General features: G+C 39.2%; 1 long non-coding RNA gene across 1 annotated transcript; it reads left to right on the top strand.

Moving 5' to 3' along the window:
- The first annotated feature begins 8,237 nt into the window (after nt 1–8,237).
- LOC114269270 (uncharacterized) lies at nt 8,238–11,247 on the top strand. Its single transcript, XR_014337118.1, has 3 exons — nt 8,238–8,597; nt 9,328–9,372; nt 10,997–11,247. It is a non-coding gene; the product is annotated as an uncharacterized LOC114269270 (long non-coding RNA).
- The last annotated feature ends 3,796 nt before the right edge of the window (nt 11,248–15,043 follow it).

Raw genomic sequence — 15,043 nt, 5'->3', positions numbered from 1 at the left:
TTATTTGTGGATTGGAAGTTACTTACCATCTGTTTAGGTGATGTGATTAAACTCTAAGTATAGAATATTTCTAAGACTAAAGAAAATGATATAGTCCTCTTTGCCACAACAATGTTTAGATCTGTGATTTCGAGCAATTACTACACATGAATATTTTGATAAAATGTGTTTGTGTGCTAACTGAAATTGTGCTGAGTACGATTGGCTGTAAGAAGAAGTTAGGCATATGATGACCCCTGTTAGAATTGTGTAATTTGTTTATGGAAACCTGCGATCTGGAATCTGTAATTTGAAATTTGAAGTTGAAATCTGAAAGCTAACTCTGTTATCTGTAATCTATTTTGTTATGTGTAAACTGTAATCCGTAATCAGGATTTCTTATAAAGAATGGTTGAACAACATGGAGGACCTTACCCACATTACGTGTCTGTTTACATGAGACTTGTAACAAGATAGACAGTTATGGACTACTTCGAGATCAAACTAAATGATTGATAAACGGATAAGTTACTGTAAGAATTAAAATTCTGTTTCTGTATACTAATGACTTAAGATTGAGAAATCATTTCTGTGATATGCTTCTGCGTAAATGTGCAAATGTTAGATATTGCAATTGTTCTGCACGGTGTAACAAGCCCGCGGGGGACCTCGCTACAGCTCGGACTCGATTTGTGTAGTCACGGTTCTAAGTCTGAACCAAAGAGTCCAAATCCGGCAAATCGTTTTATGAAAAAAACTGATTTTTTGAAAGAAGTGCCAAACATGGACTGCTTTGCCAGATACAGAGTCGCCACCTAAATATTTTATTTGGGAAATTTAGGAAACCCTGACTCGGTGCCAAAAGGCCACGTGTCCGTCATCACCAAAGTTGCCTCGGCTCGGGAACTTGGGTACGATTGGGGAAGGTCACTTCGTGAGCACCCCCGCTCGCCCGGTCATAGACCGGCCTCTACTAACCATGATATCAATTTTTGAAAACATTGTGTGCTCTTATTCCGGTTATTAGCCTAGGTTACTATGTGATGCGCACAGCATACAAGTATAGACCGGGTCGCCTGAATTGGAACAAAACATTTCGTGCTTGTTTTTGAAAATGGTTTGCTACCCGCAGGTAGGCTTGAAACATTTGATGTTTTACTCCAATTTAGATAACAAAGCCTCCACCCACAGGCATTCAGGCAGTTAAATCATGTAAGCACATAGCCTCATGGTAAGCATGCTATTCATGGCAACACTCACACGCATGCAAGGATGCTAAAGCATAAAACTTACCGGGTACTCCAAGCCAAAACAAAGAATTACATTAGAAATCATGCATGAATCCTAAGTATACAGAAATGCCTAATGCAACACATGCAAAAATGCAACTATGGCAGGCTCGGCTATTCTAAGATGGTATATGAAATGCTACAACTACCATGTATTCAATTTGGAATTGAAAGTACGATGCAGTTAGTATGGTGCGCCGAGCCCGGTGCATGCAATACAGATGAATGATGCAAACATGCTGTCATACTGTATGCTAATTTAAATATGCCCTAATCTAACCATCGTAAGCGGATAAATAAAAGGGAGAAAGACGTGGGGTTGGAAGACATACATCACACTCACCCACACTTATTACAGTTGTGAACTCATGCAGAGGGTCCAAATAAATATACAGTCCAAATATTACAGTCCCGAATAAAAGAATATTACAGTCCAAAATATTATAAAATCTTAATTAATTAATGAATTAACTAAGAAAGCAAATAAAACTGGCGTGCAAGCCAGGGACTGCCTTGCTTCTGATGGATGATGCATGTCCGGATTGTCTTGCGCGGAAATCCACCGGAATGCCCCAATTAGCCTCTGTTTACACTTGTTCTTGAAATGTGTGCCAATTCCCAAAAAGTTGCTGATCCCTGATTTTGCTGCAACAGAGAGCAGGAAAGGGGCATAGCAATGTATTTGCACAGATATATGCATGCCTCGATCCTTGTGCCACCAATCACGCATACCGAGGCATGATGGCCGAGGAATCGAAATGCACAACTCAATATAGGATGAATGCACATGAAACTACAGCTAAAACCTAACACCATCATGGATAATCCGGAGTGTCGGTGACTGGGGGAATTGAGACACATTCCGTCACTCGGAGTACGAAGTGTACCTCGTTTCCCGTGCCCGGGCTAACTCCTATTCCGGACACGATGCAATATGCATGATATGCATGAAATGCAACTAAGATATAATCCTAACATACAGAATGCTATGGAAATGAGATGCCTCGAAATTTGTGCACGCGGGCATGCAAACCGAGAAAATGACGGAACGCTGAAAATGAGGTGCCTCGAAATGCGTGCACACGGGCACGCAAACCGAGGCGATGACAGGTGCAATGAAAATGAGATGTCTCGAAGTGCGTGCACACGGGCACGCAAATCGAGGCGATGATAGATACAATGAAAATGAGATGCCTCGAAGTACGCGCACACGGGCACGCAAACCGAGGCGATGACAGATACAATGAGAACAAGATGCCTCGAAATACGTGCACACGGGCACGCAGACCGAGGCGATGATAAATGCACTGAAAAATGAGATGCCTCAAAGTGCGTGCACACGGGCACGCAAACCGAGGCAATGATAGATACAACGAAAATGAGATGCCTCGAAGTGCGTGCACACGGGCACACAAACCGAGGCAATGATAGATACAATGAGAATGAGATGCCTCAAAATACGTGCACACGGGCACGCAGACCGAGGCGATGATAAATGCACTAAAAAATGAGATGCCTCGAAGTGCGTGCACACGGGCACGCAAACCGAGGCAATGATAGATACAACGAAAATGAGATGCCTCGAAGTGCGTGCACACGGGCACGCAAACCGAGGCAATGATAGATGCAATGAGAATGAGATGCCTCGAAATACGTGCATACGGGCACACAGACCGAGGCGATGATAAATGCACTGAAAAATAAGATGCCTCGAAGTGCGTGCACACGGGCACGCAAACCGAGGCAATGATAGATACAACGAAAATGAGATGCCTCGAAGTGCGTGCACACGGGCACACAGACCGAGGCGATGATAAATGCACTGAAAAATGAGATGCCTCGAAGTGCGTGCACACGGGCACGCAAACCGAGGCAATGATAGATACAACGAAAATGAGATGTCTCGAAGTGCGTGCACACGGGCACGCAAACCGAGGCAATGATAGATACAATGAGAATGAGATGCCTCGAAATACGTGCACACGAGCACGCAGACCGAGGCGATGATAAATGCACTGAAAAATGAGATGCCTCGAAATGCGTGCACACGGGCACGCAAACCGAGGCAATGATAGATACAACGAAAATGAGATGCCTCGAAGTGCGTGCACACGGGCACGCAAACCGAGGCAATGATAGATACAACGAAAATGAGATGCCTCGAAGTGTGTGCACACGGGCACGCAAACCGAGGCAATGATAGATACAATGGAAATGAGATGCCTCGAAGTGCGTGCACACGGGCACGCAAACCGAGGCGATGCTAAAATGACATGGAAATGACAAATGGGCTTATACCAACATGAGTGAGCCTCAGCCACACTCACATCGGATGCCGTCGGATAAAAATGAAGTGCCTCGAAATGCGTGCACACGGGCACGCAAACCGAGGCAGTGCTAAAATGACATGCAACATGGCAAATAGGCTTATACCAACATGAGTGAGCCTCAGCCACACTCACATCGGATGCCGTCGGATAAAAATGAAGTGCCTCGAAATGCGTGCACACGGGCACGCAAACCGAGGCAGTGCTATAATGACATGGAAATGACAAATGGGCTTATACCAACATGAGTGAGCCTCAGCCACACTCACATCGGATGCCGTCGGATAAAAATGAAGTGCCTCGAAATGCGTGCACACGGGCACGCAAACCGAGGCAGTGCTATAATGACATGGAAATGACAAATGGGCTTATACCAACATGAGTGAGCCTCAGCCACACTCACATCGGATGCCGTCGGATAAAAATGAAGTGCCTCGAAATGCGTGCACACGGGCACGCAAACCGAGGCGATGCTAAAATGACATGCAACATGGCAAAAATGATATGCAAGCATGCTAACAGAATTTCAGAAACAAAATATGGGGAAAAACAGTCCCGAAATGTAGCGAAATGATACCGAATGCACGAAATTGTCCCGAAATGCAACATTAAGCACCCGAAATGACCTATAGCCATGCCAAACATGCACAATATGGACATGTAATGCAAATACAGAAGCTAGACAGTCCCAAAAGATGCACTTTCACAGTTATAAACATGGCCAAACAGCAAGCATAGATAAGGGAAACATAGCATGCAAGAATAGGGGCCAAAAGAGAGGTAATGAAGCAAGTGGTATAAGCAAAACTCAAACTGAAAAATTTCCTTCTATAACATTGAAGATGAACCAAAAATATGAATATTTACAGTGTATGGAAGACCTCAAATCAGTATACAAACATGCTAAAAATGTGATGCAAAACAAGGCTCAAAAGGTGCTATAACATGAAGTATATAAAATAATCACCAAACAGAAAAAAAATGTGAATGAAACATGAAGTATAGGCCAAAATAAGACCACTTTCAGTTCGGACCAAGGTCCAAAAACAGAATCAAAGAGGGCTACTAATTTATGCAAAAAATGGGGCCAAATAGGGGATATAACTACAAGTGACATATGGAAACACCAAACAATGTTGAGCCCTTCTCCAATGTTGAAGAGGGGCTCAAAATATGCCTCATATCAGTTTACAACATGCTCGAAAATAAATTTCTCATGGGTCAAAAATAGCATGCAAAACTATGACATACAAGATGATCAATGAAGCAAGTGTATTATGGAGGGCTCAAACAGGGTTGAGCCCTTAATGAGAAGTGAAGATGAGCTCAAAATATGGCCCTTTTCAGTTAGGGCCGAAGCTTGAAACCAAAAAGAGATGAGGTTTAGAAATAGATCAAAGGAAAGGGTCAAAAGGATCAAAGTGTAACTTACCCTTGAAGATCCAAGCTTTTGTTGCTTCTTGGGTTGATTTGCAGCTTCTTTAGCCTTCAAGAATCCCTCCTAGCTGCTGGAAATGAGATGGTGGTGGTAGAGCTTGGTGGTGTAGAAGGAATGAAGGTTAAGAAGTTAGGGTTTTTTGGAGATTTGAGAGCTATAACAATGGAGTTTAGGGTTGAGCCTTGGAGAGGAAATTTTCTAACCATAAAGAAGAAGACCCTCAGCTGGTTATATGGTCAAGAAAGGGGTGTAAAAGGGGGGTCAAATGGAGAGGAAAACTCTCTCCCAAAATATCCCCCGGATACAGAAAATATCTGGGGGATATTGCCCCACAGCTGGAAGGGGCACAGTGAGGAGAGCACGGCCGGCCGCTCACTTTTGCTGGAGGTGGCCGGCCGGCCACACCCCCTAGCGGGCCGGCTAGGGGTCAAAAGGGTCAACCATATTTTCTGGCCGGCCAGGTATTGGGGAGGTAGCCCTATGTGTGTACAACACAACCATGTAATTGAAATTCCAAGAAAGTGGGCCCAAGGGGTTCAACAATGGCTCGGAAAGAGGGGGTCAAAAGGGTCAAGTTGACTTACTGGCCGGCCATGAACTTTTAGGGGCCTCTCAGGTGTGTACATCACAGATATGTGGTTCAAAGTTCGAGAAAAAAGGTCCAAGGGGTTCAACATTAGCCCGGAAGAAAGGGGTCAAAAGGGTCAGGTGATCTTAATGGCCGGCCACCAACTTTTAGTGGCCTCCCAGATGTGTAGATCACAGATATGTGGTTGAAAGTTGGCAACACTAGCTCTAAGGTATTCAACATTAGCCCGGAAGTGCGAAAAACGGGCGCCGGGAGGCTCCGGAAGAGAAATAACTGGCTGCTGCAACAATTGCTGGCCTCCCGCCCTTTAGTGACCTTCCCTGTGATAAAACAGAGGTACCTGCCAAAAATGAGCGAAAACCGTTGCAAAACGAATGTTCCGGAGCCAAAACACGCAGTTCGGGGTCCCGGAAATGGGCTGTTAAGCACCGAAAATGGTATTCGACCTCGAAGTGGGTTTCTCAGCCCCCAGTGTCCCTCAAAATGGATGAAATAAGATGTATGCCAAAAATCAGAGCAATAGGAGATGGTTAAGCGGTCCCGAACCGAGGCACACGGCCTGACGGCTCCGAAAACCGGGAACCGGACTCCGAAATGGGCAAAATGGCCTACGGCCACCAAATGTAGCCTACGAACATTGAGAGATGGTCTACGAGACCTCTCCCTCCCTTCAAGAAAAGAAACAGAGAAAACCGAGTCTGGTTCGCAAACCGAGACAAGGCACAGAAAAGGGTTCGGAAGTCCGGAGGCAGGGCTTACGGCCGCGACTCTGAAACTTCTGAATGAGCACATTATGCAACATCACCAAGCGCTCAATCGGTGACGTCTGAGTCTTAAGGTCGGTCAAAAATGGGGTGTCTACACACGGCACTGTGAACTAAAAAAAAAAAAAAAAAAAAAAAATAGTGGGCATGGGCATATTCTATATTGATGGTGAGTTAACGGTATGTACTGGACATTTACCTCCTCCGGTGTACTTATATTGATTTGTATAATATGTGCGACGTGATTCCGAATTGATTTCTTATTTTATTAAACTGATCTGGCTAAGTGTTCTAACTCTGATATTAAGTGGTCAAATTATTTCGTCGCTAAATTGTTGAATTTCAAGCCAATATGGAATCTGGATGGATGTGAATACTGTAAACTTAAGGAAATCTATGACCTTATGGTTATGACTGATTAATCAAGCATGATTTTGATTTTGATTTTTGGCTTTGTTTTGAGTGGCTCCCTTTGCTCAAAATAATGGTTGTTATAGTTGTATTTAATGTTCGATTGAATTTATGACGGTATGACCAAGTATCTACAATGGTATGTTTGCGTGAATTTATAACACTATAGATTATTTACTTTGGTATAGTCATAACTACTTGATTTCTCCTTGTGTTACTGTATTTAGAAGTAATACTGTGAAGAATTAACGATATTGATTGGGATTCTTCTTCCCATCGTGCTGATCTTGTTACGAATTAGTATATATGGTTTTAAATCCATATAACGAAATGATTTTGTTGTGTTTTCGGAAATGGAAAATACAAAGAACAATTGTGAAGCTAGAGACTACATGCCTATACGACTTATTCATGTTTATTGAAATGATGTACAGCTTGGATTACCAGCTCATCACTAAGTGACTTCTATTATAGGAATTACCATGTGCTGAGATTTGTATACGAACTATTAATGCCCGTTAACCATAAAGGTTTGAGCCGCATTTGATTTTACTAATAATTTACCCTGAACATGTAATTCCTTGATATGGGATTTGAGCTGTTCTTTGGAGTCTGTTAGAAATTTGATTTGAACTGATAATTTATAACAGGTACGACAGAAGTCACCAAGTCGTTGATTTAGAACATATGTGTTATTCTAGATTTAATTGTTGTAAGAAGCATATGCCTTTGAAACGTGAGTATGTAGTAATGTCTCCTTAACCTTTGAGGAATTATGATAATGGGGGTTGTTGTGAACCTAAAGAATTTGAATTATGTTTAATAGCTTATGAGTTGCATGCAATCGAATACTCGAATGAATTCATTTCCGTGAGTAATAAATTGAAATGTACAAGATTCATGAATAATGAGATGATGTTTTGATGATATTGAGTATTTTTATTAATTGGGTTACCAATTAGCTAGTAAAGATGAATTACTTGTGACTCTTGGAGCAAACTCCATTGAAATTGACTAAATAGGATTGTGAATTGTTAAATAATTGAGAAATATTGTGTACCCAAGACGAAACTGGACTTGTGGCAGGGTGAATCAAGTTTGGAGGACCAAACTTTTTAAGGTGGGGAGGATGTAACGACCCCAAAATCCGTATTAGAGATTACCTTTACGGCCTATTGTGTTAATGCATTTTGATTTATTGATATGTGTTCAAATTGAGGAATTATTTGTTGAGCCACGACTGTAAAATTGAAATTACCGACCTTTACGGGTTCAGAAATCAAAATTGAGGACTTGGGTATTTTAATGGGAATTTTTAGAACTATTGGGGAAAATTAATTGGAAATCTATTTTGTCTGACTCGTTAATGCATGTTTAGGTGGTTAACTTTATACTGTAAATTGAAGGCCCTAGAGGCTTCAGAAACCAGAACAGGGGACATATTTATGATCAGCACAATTTTTAGAGTCACCTGGGAACTGTAATTGAAATTTAATTTTTCGCGATTCGTAAGGGCGTGTTTGGCTATTCCTATTGTTGAAAGCTTAGGTGTTGGTTATATGTATATATGGTTATGCTATGTGAGTGGTGAACTTATCATTTGGAAGTCAAATAAAATATTTGGGGGAGAGAGAAGAGAACCGTGAGAGAGAGGGAAGGAAGAAGAGGAAAGCTCCTCTAATCAACACTCATGGGGTTTTGAAGATGCTTGAAGGGGGTGAAGAAAGAAAAAGAAGATCATCCATGGGAAGCTTGGGAGGAATTGGAGAAAGCTAGGAGAAAGACAAGGATGGAACTAGGGTATGATCATCTATCTCGAATCCTTATGTTTGAGACATCAATTTCATGAAATCATGATAATAAGGGAAGCTTTGAACCCATTTGAGTTAGGGTTTTATGTATACATATTGATGGAACCTTGATTTCCTTAGAATTTCTTGATTGAAGAAGTATAGGCATTATATTTGTGTATTTTGAGGTTATGATGGTTGATGGAGAATAATATTGTGAAATTGGTCATGTATTAAAGGGTTTTGGACTTTGATTTACATGTAATTAAGGTTTGATTTTGAAAATGAAAAGCCCCAAAGTTTCAGCCATTTTCGGACAGCAATCTGCCCAGAGCCGCACGTGCGGCCCTGTTTCCCGCACGTGCGGGAGACAGCTTTGTCCAGCCATCTTTGAATGAGCATATCTTTTGCCTCGGGGCTCCTTTTTGAGTGATTCTTGAGCCTAAAATCAAGCCCCGGAAGTCTAGTTTTCAATGGAAGTGGTCTCACTCCCAAATTCTAAATAAAAAAATAGTTATGCCCAAATTAGTAACGACTGTTCACTTTCTGTCAACTAATTTTATACCATTTCTTCACCTAAACCATTTTCCATTGATTTCTCCTGTTTCTGTGACATGGAGTATAACTTATTAAGAAATAATGAGCTTGGTACCACCATGGCTAATTAAGTGAATGATCAAGGAGAATAAGTAAATGATCGAGTATAATCTCACATTATGTGTTGTGCACTGTACTTGTAGGTCGAGACGAGAACATCGTCCTATTACCACCGGGAACTGATCACTGTGAGTAGTAGTTCTGCAATCGTGCGTTTACTTACCGTAAATAATTCTTATTGTTAACGCACTGTTCTTTGTAAGCATTTATGTTGTTTAGGGATCGGTGAGAACATTAAAAGATTATGTGCACTTCGGTATGACGCTGAAACTACTCTACATTCTGATTATGGTTAATGGTTATCCTTAATGTATAATAACCTGTAAATTACCTATAACTCCGCACAAGAATTATTAATATTATGCAACTGGTTGGCAAGAAGGGATTATGAATATAAACCCCGCTTAATGGGAACATGACATTTTGAACGTCCTATCCTGGACTCCTACAGCCTTATTTAGTTCGATACATGTTTTATGGCATAGACATCTGCCTAAAATGGATTAACGAAATGAAAATCGAACAGAACCATGGGTTTCCTTATATGTCAAAGAATGGAATATCAATAACATTGTTATATGACTCACGTTATGGTGCGACTTGTTCTATCCCCATGAATAGTACTGTAACGACACATGTGTTTCTGTAAATAATTATTATTAATACTTTGTTATATGTAAGATGACTATGGCTACATGTAATGAATCATAAAGGGAAATTTATGTGCACCATTGTGAACGGTATTTGTATGAACCTGGCATTATTATGTTATGTTTATTCACTTCGTTCATGCTATGACATAATATGAATTGTTCAGTCTTCAAGAACTATTGATTCCTAGTACGAAACTAAGTGCTGCAATATGAACCACCTCTTGAGTCCATACATACAAGAGCTGGGCTTAAAGCCAATTTGGTCCCTTTATGGGTCACCCGGTTATGTGAAATTATGAAAGATATAATTTGTGAAGATATGAAAGGAATAACTTGTGAACTTATGAAAGATATAAATTGTGAAGATATGAAAGGAATAACTTGTGAACTTATGAAAGATATAATTTGTGAAGATATGAAAGGAATAACTTGTGAACTTATGAAAGATATAATTTGTGAAGATATGAAAGGAATAACTTGTGAACTTATGAAAGATATAAATTGTGAAGATATGAAAGGAATAACTTGTGAACTTATGAAAGATATAAATTGTGAAGATATGAAAGGTATAATTTGTGAACTTATGAGGCCGAGGGCCACTTTGTGAATTTGTGAACTTATGAGGCCGAGGGCCACTTTGTGAATTTGTGAACTTATGAGGCCGAGGGCCACTTTGTGAATTTGTGAAATTATGAAGCCGAGGGCCAACTTGTGAATTTTGAAATTATGAGGCCGAGGGCCAACTTGTGAATTCTGAAATTATGAGGCCGAGGGCCAACTTGTGAAGTATGAATCTGTAACTTGTGAAATTATGAATCACAAAGGCCGAGGGCCAATTTGTGAAGTTATGCATCTAAGTTAAGCCAAGGGCTAATTTGTGAATGTGTGAACCCATCAGACCAAGGGCCAACCTATGAAGTTATGAACCGAAAAGACTGTCCTGAAATGTGTACAGAATCAGACTAACCACAGGATTTTTGCATTTACTTATCTAATTAGAGAAATGTGTACATTGTAAGTAAATTAAGTTAATCTTTAAATTGTTTATGTACTACTGTTCACTGAGCTTGACTCACTTTGTCTCATGTCTGTTCTGTAGGCACTCCACCTGGAGGTCAGTTTTAACCCATGGCATCCGTGCCTCTTTTGTCAACCTCAGAGTATCCAGGCACTTAAGTGAAGGCAGCCCTTTTTGCTAAACTTTTGATTTACACTCTGATTGTTTGCTTAAGGTTGATGTATATATAATTCCTTTGCCTGTCCATGTTGTTTTACGCCCAATTCTAAGGGCTGGGTCTGTATATATATATAGCTGTACATAGCTAACTCTCTGGTGCACGTCACCGTATGTTTATTTGCCTTAGTTCTGTCTGTGATCCTGGCATGATAGTGGTCGCTCAATGGATGCAGTTCTTTTATTTATGTTAATTTATATTGGTAAATACTTCCGTTCAGGCCCCATATGATATGTATACCAGGTTATGCGTCCGTTTCTGTGTAGGTCATGCCCAAACTTTTAGGGGCAAGTTTAGGGCGTGACAGTATGGTAGCCCCATAGTTCGAGTTAGCCTTAGGCGCCTCGATTCTGGATACCGAATCAACCTAGTTTGTCACCCTGTTGGAGAATAGGGAAAGTTACAAACATAGTTAGGGAGAAAAGTAGTACCCGTGATTTTCGTGTGAAGATCATATTTTTGTTGAGCATTTAGTTATTTTTGAAATGCTATATTTATTTCGGATGTGAAATGAAGATAGAAATGGCTTGAATTGTTTTTGGATGTACTTGGGTTAAGAAAATAAAATAAAATAAAATTTCCGCACGTGCGGCGTTAATCCAAATCTCCTCTCCCGCTACTGTTATAAATGCAGGTGCGAAAAGTTGGTGCGGGAACCATAGCCACACATGCGGCACGATGTTGTTTCAAAAAAAAAAAAAAAACAAACCCAAAAATTGAATCTAGGCAAACACAGCAGCACTTGCGGCCCCATCAACGCATGTGTGGCGCCTCAAAAAATAAAACAAAAATACTAATGCTTAGCTTTTCTAATTCTTTTTATTTCATAGGTTGTTTATTTATTTATTTATTTAGTTGTTTATTTTTTATTTTTTTTATTCTATTATTTCATTGATCACTTGTTATTTTAATTCATTATTTGTTAGTATAGTTCATTTTTATTTATTTTTATTTACTTTTATTTGTTTCTCCTTCTCTTTTCAAAAAATAAAAATAAAAATAAAAAATAAAAAATAAAATGTGTGTGTGCGTGTGTTGCTATTTGCCTATCTGGATGTGCACCTACAATATCTGGTAATATTCTCTCTTTCCTATTTACTTCGCATCTGCTTCCATTGACGACAATGTCATATTCAAGTTGGAGTATGAGGGTACTTTCTTTCGTGCATTTCTATTTAGCTCATAATTCATGCTTATACCTACTGCACTTGATTGCATTACTTCACTTGATGTTGACTGGTTGCTAGTAGGGTGATGATATTTGCATATGTTAATTGGGGAGCCTAGTAGACTTGTATGAAAATAGTTTATTGGGTAAACACTCGCATGTGATATTTGTGCTAGGATAGTTGTTTGTGGTTGTGGTATTAGTACACTTATCGTGAGTATGCCTTGATTCACATGAACACACTATCATAGCGGTGACCTCTCTATTATAATCCGTGGTATACATTATTGATAATTGCTAGTGTTGCAAGAAAGAATAAATGACTAGCCTTGATTCTTAAAATAAATAAATAAATAAATAAAAACAATAAATAAATAAAAAAAACAATAAATAAATAAATAAACACTTGACTCGTTTGGGTTCGTAGCCTCTTTAACTTAAGTTATTAAGCCCGTAGGGGTGCCTCTATACCTAGTGTCCTAAAACCGTCTAGTTTGGGAGTCATTGGCCCAATACTTGTTACATGGCTTAATTAGAAAGCCTAAGGGACCTAGACATTACATAGTTAAGGAAAAATAATGAAAATGACTTATCCGGATCCGTAGCCTTTTCAGCTCGATTTATTAAGCCCATAGGGGTGTCTTAACACCTAGTGCTCTAAAACCGTCTGGTTTGGAAGTCATTGGCCCAATACTTGCTACATGGGTTGATTAGAAAGCTTAATGGATTAGGACATTGCACAGTCTCTTCAGAAAAAAAAAAAAAAAAAACATTTTGAGAATCTTGGTTACAAAAGTTTAATCTTGTTTGTATTTGTTGGGGGTTATTATGAGTTACATTGGGCTATTATAGTGGTCAGTTAACTAGTTATGGAGATTGCACATTACACTGAGGTTACTGATGATGTGTTCTACTAACATTCACAAGTAAATAGAACTTGATTTGTATAATACTGAATTGCGGTCTCTGCTTAATAGATTCATTCTTGCTTGATTACTATGCCTTCAATTACTCATCATGTCTGAATATTGCACTGTAGTGACATATAAGTTAATTCTTGAGTAGTGTAGTGTGATTGATTATTGTTGGATAGATGTGAATATGTTCATGTTTGTAGGTATCATTTCTGGGAACCCTCACGAGACTTTACTCATCCGCTTGGGGTAACTTTGTGGTTTAAAGGCTTGTTGAATATGCTAAATGCAACTGTTCTTCCCACGAAAGAAGAGATAGTGAAATTTTGTTTAAGTTTATTTTTCTTTCTTTATTCCTTGCTTGAGGACTAGCAAGTTATAAGTTGGGGGATGTGATTAAGGCCAAATTGTACGATACTGAGGCCGTTCATTAGGATATTTTAACTTTACTTGCTTGTCGAACTATACATTTTATGTCTGTTTAATGTTAATCAGGTTTGTACACAGTGGGAGTATAAAATGAGCAAAAATGCAGAGAAAATTGCTTCCCGCACGTACGGAGGCCCATTCCTACACGTGCGGCCTTTACCTTGCAGCCAAACAAGGCCCTAGCTTTCCCGCACGTGCGATCGTACCTTGAAAAACGTGCCCGATGTTTTAAATCTGTTGAAAAGAAGAGGAGGTATAAAAAGGCAACAAAAAGGCTGGATTAGGGTTTTGATATTTTTCCAAGGAAAAGGGAGGCTAGGGTTTTTTTGAAGAGAAAGAAACTTGAAGTGTGAATGATGTCTCCCATGGTGGCTTCTTCGCCATCTACCTCTTCCCACTCCTCTATGAGTAGCTAGGCTTCCATTTCTAGGGTTTTGATGAAACCCTAGCCAAGTAAATAGGGATTTCCTTTTGTTTTTCTCTTGTGTAATTGTTTGAACTATTGTATGGTCCTTAAGAAGTTTCAAATATTTATTTTTTCACTATTCTCTTCAAGTATTCTACTTTCTGTGATTGTTGAATGCTTTCCATACAATAGTTTTCTCTGTTTTCATATTCAAGGTATGAGATGAGCCATACTATGAGGGCCGAACTGCTTTGCTACCATAGTTTAGAGCGAACAATTCGTATTACTTGAGATGGTTCGTGCCTATACATTGAACGTGATAATTTTCTTGATCAATGCTTTGAACTTGTAGTTGCGAACTATTATTTCATTCAAACTGGAACATAATTGACTTTCAAATTGAAACCTTATTTACATAACTAGTGGTGGATTCATTATCCTAGATTTTTCCCAAAATCAGTACTTCATCCTTACTTTTAATTAATTGTTTAATCGCTTTGTTTAATTTAGTTCTCATTAGATTATGAACCAATCTTCTTTTAATCAAAATTAATTTAGGAATTTAACCATTAAATTAGTCTAATTTCCCATTTATCCTATTGGATCGATACCTAGACTTACCATTATTCTAAGGAATTTGGTACAGTTTAGTGTTTAATTTTGGTGTGTGAAATGACCCATCAGTATATTTGTTTAGATCCATTATAATTATTACTTAAAAAGATTTTACTGTGTATGAAAATATTTGATTAGAATATTATATATAATGCATATCATATAAACAGAATACATCGCGTGAGCAATTAGGCTTTTTACACTACATTGATTATATCATGTTACATATATGCATATTGGCATGTGGAAAGTCATACATGACATCATTTCCATTAGCTTTTCTTTTTGCTTCTTTGTACAAATTTGACTAAAGCCTTAAAGGCGCCCAAATTTGCAAGATTATTGATTTTCTTTCCCCGTGATTTTCTTCGACATGAAT

Source organism: Camellia sinensis, chromosome 8 (assembly GCF_055761805.1).
Source record: "Camellia sinensis isolate YWXY chromosome 8, ASM5576180v1, whole genome shotgun sequence".
NCBI classification, from domain to species: Eukaryota; Viridiplantae; Streptophyta; class Magnoliopsida; order Ericales; family Theaceae; genus Camellia; species Camellia sinensis.
The sequence above is the reverse complement of the archived record's forward strand: the minus strand, read 5'-3'. Positions and strand labels throughout refer to the sequence as shown.